We start from the raw sequence: 15,233 nt of genomic DNA on the forward strand, positions 1-15,233 counted from the left end.
AGCCGCGGTGTTACGCGGCGGCCGTCGCCGTTACCCCTGCGCGCCCCGCGGCGCGGGCCCCGGCGGCCGGGCGAGGGTGTCCCCGGGGGGCGCTGCGGCCGCTTCACCGGGGCGCGGCTCTGGGGCTTCGGTGGCCGAGCCCCTGCCGCCCGGCCGGGCGCGGCGGGGCTGCGTGGGGCCGCGTCGCGGTTTCGCTCCCCGCCGGAGAGGGAGTTCGCCGGGCGCGGGAGCTGCGGGGGCCCTGAGCGGGGCTTATTGCAGCGCGGGGAGCGCGGGCGGGACGGGGCGGCCCTCCCCGCCGAGTTAAGGTCAGCGGGTCCGGCGGGCTCTAGCAGCGGGCACCGCCGCCCCGGCCTCTACGGAGAATTCAAATTTATAGGCACGAGATCTTTTTTGTCCCTCCCACTTGCTGCAGGAAGGCAAGCGGTAGATATTTACGTGTTCCGATGGCGAAACGTCCCTGTTTTAAAATAGCTGCAGCTATATTTCCAGTCCTTAATTGCGGCATGCGTGTAACGGATGCATATGTGGGCAAGGCTGGATGGGGGCATCGGGCTGTCTGTCGTCTGGCGCTTTAAGTGCTGGAGCCATTAGCGGCAGTTGCATCAATATATGAATACAGATATGCCTGGCTAGGCCGCGGATGCACTCGCTACGGTGATAATAGTAAACATGTAAACTGCATGTGGAAGGAATTTCACAAACATTTTTACACATACTTTTAGCTTGAAAAAAAAGGAAACGGGGAAATACCTTGTTCCTGAGTCTACAGATGATCTCTGGATCTGGAGCTGCAGCTGCATCCTTGTACTTCTGTTGTCACTCCAGCAGAAGCGATGAGAGGACAAAGATGGGTATGAGGTTTCTGACCCCTGGTGTCAGCCAGAGCTGTTGAGAACAAACTGCTAGTGTGAACGGGGGCGGATTTGCAAATAATAATATTAGCGTGTTGTCCTCGGGAGAGGGGGACATGAACACAAAGGGAAGACCCCTGACTATAGCACAGCCTTTTGAGAATTTTCTACTGTATTTATAATCAAGACCATAGGAAATGAGCTATAAAATAGGTTGTAGTGGCTTTCTTAGTTAGACTGTATGTGCAGAACCAGTTGAATTTCAGTTTAAATGTTCAGAATTAGTAAGCTATATTGAGAGGAAGGTTGAGAGCCCTGAAATAAACCATACTCTATTTATTTTAAAATAATGTTAGCCTTAGAGTGAGTGATTAGTTTCCATGTTGTGGCTCTGGAAAAAACGAGCAGCTTTTAAATATATTCTGCGTAGTTAATGCTGTACCTCTGTTGAACACATGCTATGCTTGTGTTATGCTTGGTTACATTAGTTGTTGTAACGGTGAAAACAGAAGATTCAAGCTTATTTTGCTGGTCTTGTTTGATTTTTGTAGTTTTTTTTGGAGGGATCTTAACAATGTGAACTCGCGGTACAAAGATACCTGACATTTTAATTCTGTGTTAAATTGCACAGAATACTTCATTGATGATGATTCCTTTGTTTTATGGTGCAAATTACACTTAAAGTATTAAAAGTTTTTTAACTTGTTAAACCAGAAGTATGCCTATTAGCATACTTGTTTGGCTTGTCAAAAAATTGTATATAGGAAAGTTTGACTACAGTAGTATGGATATTCATTGGTCAAAAGTTATTTTGAAAATAGTGCATCAAGATACCATAGTTCAAAAATGTGAAGATGGTACCTATTATCTCTGACAGATACTTTGTTCTTTTCTGATATATTTCCAATGTACCATTATGCTCATCAAGTTCAGCATTTTTTTAGACTTCTTGTTTTGGAAATGATGGGGTTAGAATGAGAAGAGCAAATTGAGCAACCGGAGTATTGTGATGTTGCTCAGATGTAGTGTAGTCACTGTACTGCTGCTGCGTGCTGCAGGCTCTGTTACCTCTAACATTACAAATTCCAGAGAGGTTGTTCCAGTGTGACTGATCAAATCAAGAAGGATTTTTGAATGTGACAAAAGAGGGAGATGAGCAGAGTTTTTTAGCAGTTCTAGATATGTGTACAGAAGGTTAAACATTTGCTTAGTGTATGGAGTTGCACTATATGGTATATTAATATACTACTGTGTTTTCTGTGTTAGCTAAGATTTGTTTATCTAGTGGGAATGAATTGATACTTTACAACAGGAGGGTGACAGTTTCTGTGTATTCTTCCTGTGTGTTGTGTCGTCTCTTTACCCTGCTCTGGGAAAGCACTACACGAAGCCTTTGTGTTTGACTAGAGGGGAGGAGAAACAGCTGCCTTTTCAGTACAAGACACCAGGATCGTGGTCTCACAGGGATGTGTTGTATGTGGACTAGCCACTGTCCTTCCTCCCTCATTCTGTTAAAGCACTCTTTCCTCATGACAGAGAAACCTGAGCTTTGTTTGATCGATCTCAGGAGAGCAGTGTGTTGCGCCATGGATCTGGCAGATCAGTCTGATGGACCAATTGTTAAAAGAATTGATGGGCAAGAATTAAGACGTGCAAAATTGACCAAATGGAAGGTGTATGTTAAGGAATCCCAGAGCTACAGATCATGCGTGTTTAAAAGTTACTTAAGTATCAACTTGATTTCTTGTCAGTGATTGGGCTGAAAGGAACTTGTTCAAATGGGTAATCTTTTATTTGTTTTTTTCTTTTAACTGTTTAGTATCTAGACTACTTAAAAGGGAATTAAACATGTTAACTTTAAGAAGAGGAAATAAAAATGGATGAGAGAGTATAATTAAACAGAGCAGTTTCATTTTGTTCGTTTCCATAGAGAGTACTGTATTCTGTGTCACACAGTGGTAGAATAAAAGTTAACTTCCTTCTCTATGTTGGAAACATTGAATACTATGTAGTGTGGCTTTTAGTAACTATATCTTATATGTTCTTTCAGAATTACTTCTATGAAAATATCATCCCATCTTTTACTTATTCTTTAAAAAGACATCATATTTATTAATTTTAAAGTTTGGTTTTTTTCTTTCCTTTTTTTTCCCCTCTCTGTTTTTCTTCCCCTTCAGTGCTAGATGTTAAGTAGTATGCTTTTCAGGGAATCCGGTAACTTGGGTTTATTTTTAAGCTGCTTATGAAATTGAAGTGCCATTCTTAGCAGTTTAAATTTATAGTCTTTTTTTTTCTTTTTTCCTTCCTGTATTAGCTTAAGGTCACTAATCTTGAAACCTAAGTAGTGGAAAATTTAAACAATAAAATCTTATCTTTTGACACTTCACCTCTTGATCTTGTTGAGTACCTTTTTCCCATTTTTGAGATGTTGTGCAAGTCATAACTTTCAATAACTTATTATTAAAATTTGGTTTTCAGTTAATGAAGACAAATCTTTGAAAACCTTGAGGAATTTCTGGGGAGAAGGGAAAGACTGTATTTGAGAGCAGAGAGGGAAAGGAGGGGAAACTGGGAAACCGAATAAGTCTGTAGTATTTTTCACAAAACTGTATCTGTTTAAGAATTCAAAAATGTGTTCATTGTTATGTTCATACATGTTTTTCTGTGGTTCTTGTACTACATGGTTGAGAGCAATTCTGTGATGAAAAGCATCGCTGGAATGCTGTTTCATTCTGTTGTTTTGTCTCTGAAGATATTGATGAATTATTGAGAATTAGGTTATTTGCGTTGATGATGAACTCCATCTGGTAATTCTTCCTTTCAGAGAAATGTGTATGTTGCATATCCTTGTGTTTGAGTGCAAGAGAAGCTTCTGGGCAGTTGGAAGAGTTGAAGGCTAGCTGGGTTTTTATGGATGGCACTTCTCTCACAACTGAAGCTACACAAAAATTGTATTGTGTGTTAATGCACTTGTTCCACTGGACTTACCCACAGTTACAGTTAGGAAAGATCTTGTCTTTCAGACTTTGCATCTTTTCAGTACTTGGGAACTGTCTCCAATCAGCAACTGCTTACTGATTCTGAAAGAGGGGGTGTGTTCTGCTCTCTATCACTTCCCAGATAATTCTCAGATAGCATTTATTGCTTCTGTCATGCAGTCTCTTAGGATATTAACATTTTGTGAGGGTTTTAGCAACACTTATTTGAAACATTGTTCTTCAGCAGCGTAGTAAGAATGAGATTGCTTTGTTGTGTGGTGTATCAGCAGGATGTGTCTTGTTGCAGCTGTTTACTGCTATTGTAATGCTTCAAATGCTACTCTTGGTGAGCAGTATGACTTCAGAGCAAATTAAGTATGTCTGTTTAGCTTCACACTGTTGAAGTATTTAAAAAAAGGGGGCGATGATCTATAAATAGAGCATTCTTTTCAGCATCAAACAGGTGACTTTTTAGCATGTACTTGTATTGTTGTTTTGTTTTATATAATGCTATATTGAGTTATTTACTGTCTGAAATAAATATTTTCCTGGCTTTCCATTTGTCAGCTTCCTGACTTAAACAGATCCAAAAGGGGCATTATCAACTGGTTGAAATTGTATTAGGTGAGGAATGACTGTGCTACTCCTGAAGTTTTGTTGAATGCCCTGCCTTCGTTTGTGACGCTTTAATTTTCTGTTTCCAGTAGTCTATAAAATCAAAGTATAATACCCTAAGTTGAGTCAGCTTAGAACAAATTGGCATGTCATAATCTGAGAGCTGAAGGAGAGGAGGATTTTATATTGGATCATGATTCTTTTTCTGCATAAAGTGTATTTGCTGTTTCATCAGGCTCTAGAGATTACTGTGATAATCATTATCATATTGGTGAAATTATAGTTTTACAGTTTTGAGCAAGATGGTGTTTCCAGTGGGGAAACCTGTTGAAGAGTTTGTCTGGATGGAGAAAAATCATGAAAGAATCAGAAGATAGAGCAGTGTGAAGAAAGTATTTATTGTCCTGCAGGACAAATGTGCTAGCTAGCCTAGTCAGTTCTTGTCTTGACTAGGCAAGAACTAAGAAGTCAATGCTGAAGCTGAGGAGCAAGCCGTGAGCCTCCCACAGTAAAGCAAATGCATGCAGGAAGGAGGCTCCATTATTGACTGCCTGGTGCTGGCTGTCATTTATTTGTAGGTATACATACATATAATTGTATTTTTCACGTGTTAGCTCCTGTGGATGAAATTGCACATTATTGTTGAACCAGTCTAAGAGCTAGCTGCTGTTTATAAGCAGAAGATGATATCCTCCGCCTGTGCCTTTTCTAGTGTCCATTGATCTCTGAGCTACTGTGATTCAGCTTGCTAATTTGACAGAGAATGATTGTAAGAAGGGTGTCGTTTATACTGCTTTTTTGTTGAGATAGGTTTATAACTCTTCCTAGGTCATGCTGTTATGTGTAACTTCACCCTGAATGTCCAGCTGATATCTAGTCATAACCAGCTCTTTCTATTACTGTAGCCTGGTGCTCAGCTGATAGGTCTTTCTGCCCTATCGTCAGCTTAGGGAAGAAGAAAGAGGAAGAGGAACATCTTATCTGAAGGACTGCTTTGAGGCCATGTTGCACTACTTTCTCTGTTGATTTGAAGGAAGTTCAGCTAGATGCTAAAATTCAGCCTGGACATTTTGCCCTGTTGTCCATATTGGGTGTATGTGTTTCGTAAGTTTTGAGCCTCAGATACCTTGATCGTGTGGCCATACTTCTTCTGTACATATCTCCAAAGGCTGGACCAACCTTTCCTTGATGAGTCAATTTTCCCTTGACCTCCCTCTGCAATTAGGGAGCAACTGTACTTTGCTTGATTTGTGGGAGTTTGTAGGTAATACTTCAATTCTATTGTTGAGAACATGTATCGCCATGTAACGGCTCCCTGATTTTTTTTAATTTTTTTTTTTTTTCCTGGAGTGGTGATCTGGACAGAATTGATTTACGGTCTGAGTGAGGACCAGGGCCTGCCATACAAGTAGCCCTGCAGTAGATATTGCTCATATTTGGTGTTGACATGTTATAATGTACTCTTATATTCCTTGCTCTGGAAGAGGTAGAAGCTGGAATCTTGTTCTTAATAAAGAAGAATACAGTTATTACTACTCTTACCTGTATTATTACTGTTCTAGTTCCTTGTATTAATAAAACAAAAATGTACACAGATTTCACCCATATCATTGTTTCCTGTTTCTCAATAGAAACCTCATAACCCCACTTGCCATATGTTTGCATATCCAGCATGTTCTCTTATAGAGTAGAAATTAATTTTTGTTCAAATAATAATTTCAAAATGAAAAAGTATCTCACCACAGTTTAGAATTGAATATCCTTAAAACAAAGGTAATGGCTGTTAGTGTATTTAAAAAAAAAAAAAAAAAAGGAAAACAAAAAAAAACCCCAAACCCTTATAACTTTTGTTGATGGAATTGGGTTTCTTATAAGTACATTCAAGAACCTATCAAGTACTGCTATTATTTTAGTGTTATTGCACTTTTGCCATTATGGTGTCATGTGTTACTGTTTCCATATCTACAAAAATAAATCTGCACTCAATGTGAAGTAAAATTTAATCTAGTTTTAGACATCTTATTTGTATAGATCAAGCATTTAAATATTCAATATATACAAATATAGCAGGTTATATGTAAAAAATACAACCAGGAATATTTTTAAAGCCCAAGCTTTAATTCTGACAGATTTGGTATTGAATATCTTTATTTACACACAGCAAGTATTTCTTAAAACATGATACCAACGTAGTACTTTTTTAATTATTTAAGTAAGGATGAAATAAAAGGCTGTAATGGGTTTTGGGAAACTTTGCTGTTGTGTTCTTAGGAATAATTTTGTGTTTGGCAGATAGCTAAAATTTGAGCTTGCACTGTTAGCTGCTCTTGTGTGTAATAAATTCACATAACTTTTGAGAGTCTCTTGATCCCCATGTTTGTAATACTTAAACTTGCTGATTCTTACGCCTCATCATTTTTATATATACATTTATGTATATCACTATATATATATATGTCAATATATACATTTATATATATCACTTTATATATAAAAGGCCACGCTTTATTTTTTCAGCTGATTGCTGGACTGTTGAAAAGTACTTTTGTGGATTTAGGACAGTCTCAGCATACTAAATTTGCCTGGGATAATTATATTTTCATAATGAAATATACTCATATAGTTAATTTTCAAAGATAAAATACTCATCACTTATCTCAGCCTGACTGCTTTAAGACCAAGGGAGCTCTGGTGGTTATTGAGGCTACTTCATGCGTAACACCAGCTTCCCTAGGACTTCTCTGAATTACGTGTGCTAACAGTAGTTGAATAAGATCATATAATTTAGAAAATAATTCTGTTGTCTTTTAAGAATTTCAATAATGCAGAATTCAGTGAAATATTTCGTGAAGTATTCTGATGGAATATCTCTATTGACTAAAATTAAAGACCATGATCTTTTTATGTTTGTAAGTAATCTAAAGGTTCAGCCTTTTACCAGTATGATTTTGTATGTTAGAATGAAGATCTTTTGTAATTTCTTAGCCTAAAGCCATTTTTATTCGATAATCTGGAGGAATTGAGCTTCATAATTTTGACACTAAATACATAGACTCTGGTATTTTATTATTTTGTTCTTCTGCATCGTTTTGTTTTTTCTTGAAATGTGAACACCGGAACTGGATATAATATTCCAGCAGCAATCCTACAATGAGCAGATGGAGAGGTATTATGCTCTCCCATAGAACTTATTTCCCTGCTCATCTGTAGTTGGTATAGCCTTAGCGCCGCATTTATCAAAAGTGGCTGATCATCTGTAATGTGTTAGGTGATGTTTCCATTTATTCTTTGCTCCTTGATGTATATTCTCTTCTTTTATCTGAGTTGGAACTTGTGTAGCTTGGTTGCAGTCTGACAGCTGATGAAGTTTGTGCTACACCACTTCCTGATCTCAGTATCAACTACAAAATTGATTTTTGTTTCCTCCCTAGTAAAAAACCTTTCAGGATAAAGTCAGAAATTTATGGGACTAATTAGAGAAATATTGGTTCAGTTGAATTGCAGTTATATTTTGGGACCTATTATTTAATGTGTGATCTGTTGATTTTCTGCTATTTTAGTTTCTTAAAAACAGACCATGCTGTGTGGTGCAAACTTAGATGTCTTCCAGAAGTGTAAGTGCTGTAGTAACTGTTACGTTTATAGGCCAAACTTGTAACGTAGCCAGAAAAAGTTACTTTGACAAGGAGGGGAACTTGGTTGAATGGCAGTAATTATATTGTCTTCCTTTTAATTTTTAATACTCGAGTCCTCTGTTTTGCCTGGCATGTGTATCAAGCGGATGGCCCATAGTTGCCAAAGGAATTTTAACGTTTGGAAAGGATAAGTAACATTAACTGTCTTCTGGAGTCGTCTGTGTTGGAGGAATTTGTGGGAATCCGCAACTATAAATCGGAAGTCTCCTTGAATATCCCTAGGACAACAAAGGATATTCAAGCGCCAGTCCAGCTTAGCAGCATCTGACTGATACTGATCGCGGGAGCACAAGATGCATCGTCACCGCCACCCGTTTCCCCCGGCCCGGGGCTGGGCGGGGCGGCGGCAGCGGCGGCGCTGAGCTAGCCAGGGTGCTGACCGGCCCGCCCGCCTTGGCCCCGGGGGGGGGCGCCTTGGCCTCGGGGGGGGGGAGGGCGGCAGCCTTGGCCCCGGGGAGGGGGCCCGCGCACGAGGCAAGTAGGGAACGACTTCGTTACAAAAGAAAGGGTGCTGCGAATGTAGCATCTGGTTTATACATATCGTTATGTCCTGGGGCTTGCGCAGGAAATCTACACCATTGCTGGCTGTACCAGAAGAAGATGCTACTGTGAAAGAAGTTTTCCGGGAATCACAGCTCCGGGCTTTTTAATAGCCCCAGTCATGCTAAACTCGTCGTCATCAGCAGCAGGTTCCTTGTCATCCAAATTATGTCAAATGTATTTACACCATCCCTGAGCAAGAGATACAAACTTTTCCAATGCACTTCCAAAAAGTTTCACTCTGAAGTGTAACTTAACCAATCGCTGTACATCACAGCAAACTTCCAGGCAGTGTCTAAAGGGCAAACCCATTAATCTGCCTGTAGCTCAACAATTTTCACAAAACAGGTGTTTTGTCATCTCAGCTCTGGCCTCAAGATGAACATGGAAAATAACACTAACATCTATAAATAACTTCCAGTGTATTACAGATGCTAGTTTCAATTTTTTCCCTCCACGTCCCACTAATTGCTGTCTTCTGTCTTCTTCCCCACATCACTCTTTTATTTCTTATGTACTTCAAAGATGATTAGTGATAGGACCATTTTTAATTATTATTAGACAGAAACCCCCTTGTTTGAGTAAATCACTTTTACAAATGCCTTACCCCATTTACCAAGCATTAGGGCATGTTCATTTGCATTTATATGTAGCTACGTCACCAAATTTGCAACAGTTTTATCTAAGTAGGTACGGTTAATAACATGAATCTTCATTGATACAATTAGGAAGTTCTGTATTCCCGTAAAGTATATAATGGTGTATTTGGAATGTACACATAATATATATGTAAATGATGTAAACATATGTATGTATAATGTAAAATTACATGTGTGGGGTGTGTATGTGTGTGTATATATATATATATGTATGTTATGGAATATTCTTTATTGCAAGGTATGTTAGTGTAGTGGTATGATTCCCTGCATTAGTTTTTGGCTTGATGCAGATATACCTCAGCTGATGCAGAGCAGAAGCTGCTAGGCTTTGGTGACCTCATTAGCAGTTATGAGGAAGTAGTTACAAGAACTGGGAGAGAAGCAAGACGAGGGAGTGCCATAGTGCTAGAAGGTGTTTTGAACATCTGGCATCTTCCTCTTCCTCCCCTTTTCCGACCAATTTAGTTTGCTTCAGGCCTTTCCTGGTGAAAGGTTTGGATGCCTTTCTGCTGTGAGGACTCCATGGCTCTCAGGCGAGAGCCTGCACTTCTTGAGATGGCTTCTGTTCTGTGTAGTGCAAAGCAATCAGAATAAGTAAGGGAACTCGAGGGAGGCAGCTATAGATGGATTAAAAAAAAAGGGGAAAAAATAGAGGATTCATTTATTTTTATTTATTTAGTCTTTGTGCGTGAAAATTGGATTGTGTAGTCTCTAAACTTGGCAATGGAAAATAATGTCTATGAATTTTTTGTTTGAAATCCATGACGTATTTTGTTAAGTTTTGTAAGTTTTGATAAGCTTCATTTCTTATGTGTGACCATATGCCTGGCAATTTTATTTGACACAAAAAAGTAATCTCTAGTTAGTTGATTTAACTACTTTCCTTTTTTTGAGAGTATGACTATTACTTTATCCATGGGTGCTTTTTTTATTTCCTTAAAAGTAAGATGTAAGCCTCTTGAATCCTTTTTTGATTTCACAGCTTTAAAATTGTTACAGAACAATTGTTAGTCGTTATTGAACTCCTATTGCTAGCTACCGGACTGAAGCAAAGGTACTGGACTGAAGCAATTTTAAAACACTTTTAAAACTGCAACACTGCAACCTTCAACACTTAAGTAAAACTTCTGAAAATGCACCTGAGACTTGCATCTCTTCTGCTGTTGTTTCTATTACCAGCTATCTCAGCTCAGCAAGCTTTCCAGGGATAGGTTTTTCTTTTGTCAGGCTTGACAACTGATAATGACCAACAGATAGATTAAAAAGCATACTTTTGCATGTATTTTTCCCTGCCCTGTAGGATCTTGTAGGATTTTAAATATTTAATAGTGTGGTTTAAAGCCTAGTCCTCTTGAGGGAGGAAATTCTGTGTCAGCTAAAGTGTGTGATCCTTTCTCTAGCAAAGATGTAGAAATCTTCGTACCATTCTTTCTTTTATGCAGGTAGTACCAGATCAAACCTAGGTGTAACTGGGCTGAATGTAATTAGGAAAATAAAAAGTCTTAATCCAGTGGTAAGAATTGAACCGAAAAAGCCTGCATGGTATTGCATGTAATCAAGATTTGCCTCTTTGTGTTTCCTGTGAGAAAGGCAGCAAAGATTAGAATTTAGCTAAAGTTCAGAGATTCCTTATGAAATTACATTAGAGAATATCCAACAAAAAACATATAAAAAAATGAAAAGAATGTTAAGGGGTGTGAATGTTGTATCAAGTGGCAAAGAATTTATATGAATTCTTGTCCCCTTTTTCATCAGTTTAACTGATTTATGGAAGGACAGTCATATGTCTTCCCAGTTGTTTTACAGCAGTTGTTTATGGCTGTTCATGAGAGACAGATTTTTTTTTTTTTTTTTCTAAATGAAACACAGTATTGAAAGTTCCCTGAAGTAACCTAAAGTAGATATGAAAATCACAGTAGTTGTGGCTGTTTATACCCTTGCTTCTCTTGATGCTCAGACCTCTTTAGCAGCCTGAAATTTTTTGGTGTCACCTATATAAAAATCACTGTCATATGTTTTGCTGCTGCCAGAAGTAATAACCGGTTTTTAAATGCAGATTTTCAAACTGTAGCATTGCTGTACCTGGCTTGTCGGTGCATTCTGTGAATTTTAATTGTTAAAAATCTTAACCTTTGTGTTTGCACCAGCTTTATTAAGAGAAAGCCTTGAGGTTATGAGATATGTATTAATGTGTTGGTTGTCTGTATCCAAGTTACAGAATTATTCGAGTGTAATGATCAGAGGCATTTCCAAGTATTTTATAAAGCCAGATGCAGAGAAGGAAACCTATTCCTTGTCAAATCAGTATCTTTGATCAATCAGTTATAGCGTGTTTTTTTATCAAATTAAAGTTGTGTAACAAAGTGACATGGTAAAATGATAACAGCAGAGATAATGGCATTAGGATTGGCATGGATGCATTTGGTGTGACATCTTTGGCATCTGTAGGATAAAGTAATGGAAAAATTACAAGTAATGTGTGAACTCATAGGTAAGACAGATTTGCTGCTTCCATCTGATCAATGTGTGGAAGTCATCAATGATCCTTATGGCTCTGGAGGTTCATCTGCCCATGATCACCACTATTGAATCACACCATGCTTTAAAGTTCTACTAGCTCAGTTCTGTGCATGCATGACTCCCTATTCATTAAGAAGTGTTAAGACCTGTTGAGAAAAATAATTGAGTAGGTGAGTAGGTTAGGCATTTAAAAAAAGAAAAAACAAACAACAAACAAAACTTGATTGTGATGTGATTAGGATTTATACAGAAGACTCAGACTGTATGGTTTTTAGTGTATTTTGTATTAAAATTATTTTGCAGATTCTGCAAGTTTTTTCTGGTTGTTAAGATGGTTCTAAATAATTGAATTAACAATAACAAAAAGTTATTTTGGCATAACTTTTGTCTCTGGGACAAAAAACTTATTAGAGTGCATTGCATAAAGGCTTTTAGCTAGACTGGAGAGGAGAAAAATAAATTATTGACAATAGTAATCAGAATCGTTTTACTTGGAAAAGACCTTTAAGATCATTGCTTCCAACCGTTAACCCAGGATTGCAAAGTCCACTACTGAACCATGTCTCTAAGCGCCACATCTACAAATCTCTTAAAATATGTCCCAGGATGGTGATTAAACCACTTCCCTGGGCAGCCTGTTCCAGTACTTGACAACCCTTTTGGTGAAGAAATTTTCCCTAATATCCAATCTAAAGCTCCCCTACTGCAACTTGAAGCTGTTTCCTCTTGTCCTGTCACTTGTTATTTGGGAGAAGAGACTGACCCCACCTGCCTACAGCCTCCTGTCAGGTAGTTGCAGAGAGTGATAAGGTCCTGCCTGAGCCCCCTTTTCTCCAGAATAAAAAAACCCAGTTCCCTCAGCCACTCCTCATAAGACTTGTGCTCCAGGCCCTTCACCAGCTCCGTTGAGGTGCTGGAGCGTGTCCAGAGAAGGGCAATGTCCCTCTTGCAGTGAGGGGCCCAAAACTCAACACAGTGTTTGAGGTGCAGCCCCACCAGTGCCCAGTACAGGGGGACAATCACTCCCTTGCCCTGCTGGCCACACTGCTTTGGACACAAGCCAGGATGCTGTTGGGTTCTCGGCCACCTGGGCACACTGCTGGCCCACGTTCAGCCGGCCGTCAGCCAGCACCCCCAGGCCCTTTTCCCCCAGGCACTTTCCAGCCGCTCTGCCCCCAGCCCGTAGCGCTGTGTGGGGCTGCTGTGACCCACGTGCAGGACCCGGCACTGAGCCTTGTTGAACCTGGTACAACCGGCCTCGGCCCACGGGTCCAGCCTGTCCGGATGCCCCTGCAGAGCCTGCCTGCCCTCCAGCAGGTCAACACTCCCCCCAGCTCGGTGTTGCCTGCAAACTGGCTGAGGGTGCACTCGATCCCCTCGTCCAGATCGTCGATAAAGATACTAAACAGAGCTGGCCCCAGCACTGAGCCCTGGGGAGCACCACTTGTGACCGGGCACCAGCTGGGTGTAACTCCATCCACCACCACTCCTTGGGCTTAGCCAGCCAGCTAAGTTAACCTGTGCTATTACTTTACATGTAGGTACTTTAACACTGCCACCTTGAAAACAATTCTATCCATTCACCCTCTCTCTTGATAAAAGGATTTGTATTGCCACTTAGTGATTTAGATCAGGCAACTGAGCTAGCTTAAAAACTGCTTTTCTGAAAGGGTTAGTATTTTATGTTCCTTAGGCCAGTTCACTGTGTAATCTGGAGTGTTAAGGATGAGTTTTTAATGTGATGGATGAATTTACTCAGTGAAGTGCACTCCTGGACCTGTTACTGAGGAGTAAAGAAGAACTGGTCACACATATGAAGGCTGATGGCAGCCTTGACTGCTAAGATCATGAGACACACGGTGTAAGACCAAAGGGAAGCGAGGAAAGTGAGAAGCAGCATAGGGACATTAGTCTTGAGAAGAGCAGACTTTGTCTTATTCAGAGAATGAACGGGTGAGATCCTGTGGCAGGCTGCTCTGAAGTTTACACGAGCTGACGATATTTTTCTACGATTCTGTTGGTAGAATAGAATTAGCAAAAGATGTTCTTCTATGGACTCTCAGTAATATCAGTCTGTTTTGTGAAACGAATCACCAGTTTTAGAAAAGTTTAAAAAACCTACATGTCTGCTGCCAAAATAGGAGTTGGACTCTGTCATGTGCTGTAAATTGCAAGTGCAACCTAAATAGGAAAAGTTTTTAAAAGTACTTTCTAAACTGTTTCTAACTTTTTTATTAATCAAAAGAGCTGTTGCAATTCAAGTAGCAATACTTAGCTGTGATATCATTCGAGTATGATTATATGATGATAAGTGATTTTGATAACACTGTACATTTTAATGTTTGAAAGTCTTTTGCTATAATAGCATATTCTATGAATAGCCTCAACTTTTTTTCTATAGCAGTGAGTATTACTGAAAACTTTACATTGTTACCGCATAGGATTATAGCAAAAGCAGTATTATAACTGTTCGGTATTTATGTAAGAATTTAAGTGTGGTCGTAACCATCAAAACACAATGAACATTAATTAATTGTCACCAAAACTGAGGTGTGTTTAATAGCCTATGAATGGTTTGATCTCTGCTATAGTTAAAATTGCTTTAAATGCCACACTACACTGTGACTGCTCCAAGCCATTTTTCCTTTCATCTTTTTTGTGTAAGTTAACGTTTATAAAAGATACATGGAAACTCATTTTTAGAAACGTTTTTTTCTGTATTTTTTTAAAATGCATATTGTAGTAGATTTTGATGCTTCAGCTGAGGAGTATGTTTCTAATTTTACTGGTTGGCAGGATCACAAACTTGCTCTGTGTAATGATACCAAATTTAAAAAGGAGTATTCTGCTTCAGTTATAAGTGAAAAAAGATGAATGAATACGAAAGATCATTGAAAGTAGCAGACGTACTATAGCTGCAAGTTATTAGATCAACATAATTTCACTGCTGTTCACAGACTTGATGCACCTTTATTAGAGGTAGAATTCAGGCTTATAATATTAGTGATCAGTATTAGTTTTTAATGTGCATGTGAAAATCTGCATTTGAGTAAGAAGCCTGGTGCTGGAGGGGATAGAAATATGCCAGCTGATGGGAAGGGCATTATAAATAGAAACACTGAGATTAGAGTTTAAACCCAGCATGAAATGGAAGGGACATAATGTGGAAAACAGAAGTTGAAATAATGGAAAAAATTACACCCGAGTGTTTCTTGCATACAAGTGTTTATAAATTCTCCCCCGCCCCCCCCCCAAAAAAAAAAATAAAACCCACACAAAACCCCAACAAACAAACCAACCTCACAGAATGCCAGAAAGAAGAGTTTACTTGAGTTGAAATGGTTTGCTTTCTGCTGTTATTCCCACACCAGT

General features: G+C 39.2%; 1 protein-coding gene across 2 annotated transcripts in view; it reads left to right on the plus strand.

The window, feature by feature from the left end:
- The window catches only part of TTBK2 (tau tubulin kinase 2), a 113,157-nt gene that overhangs the window by 10,627 nt on the left and 87,297 nt on the right, over positions 1-15,233 (plus strand). The window lies entirely within an intron of this gene.

This window comes from Falco punctatus, assembly GCF_963210335.1.
Source record: "Falco punctatus genome assembly, chromosome: 7".
Taxonomy (NCBI): domain Eukaryota; kingdom Metazoa; phylum Chordata; class Aves; order Falconiformes; family Falconidae; genus Falco; species Falco punctatus.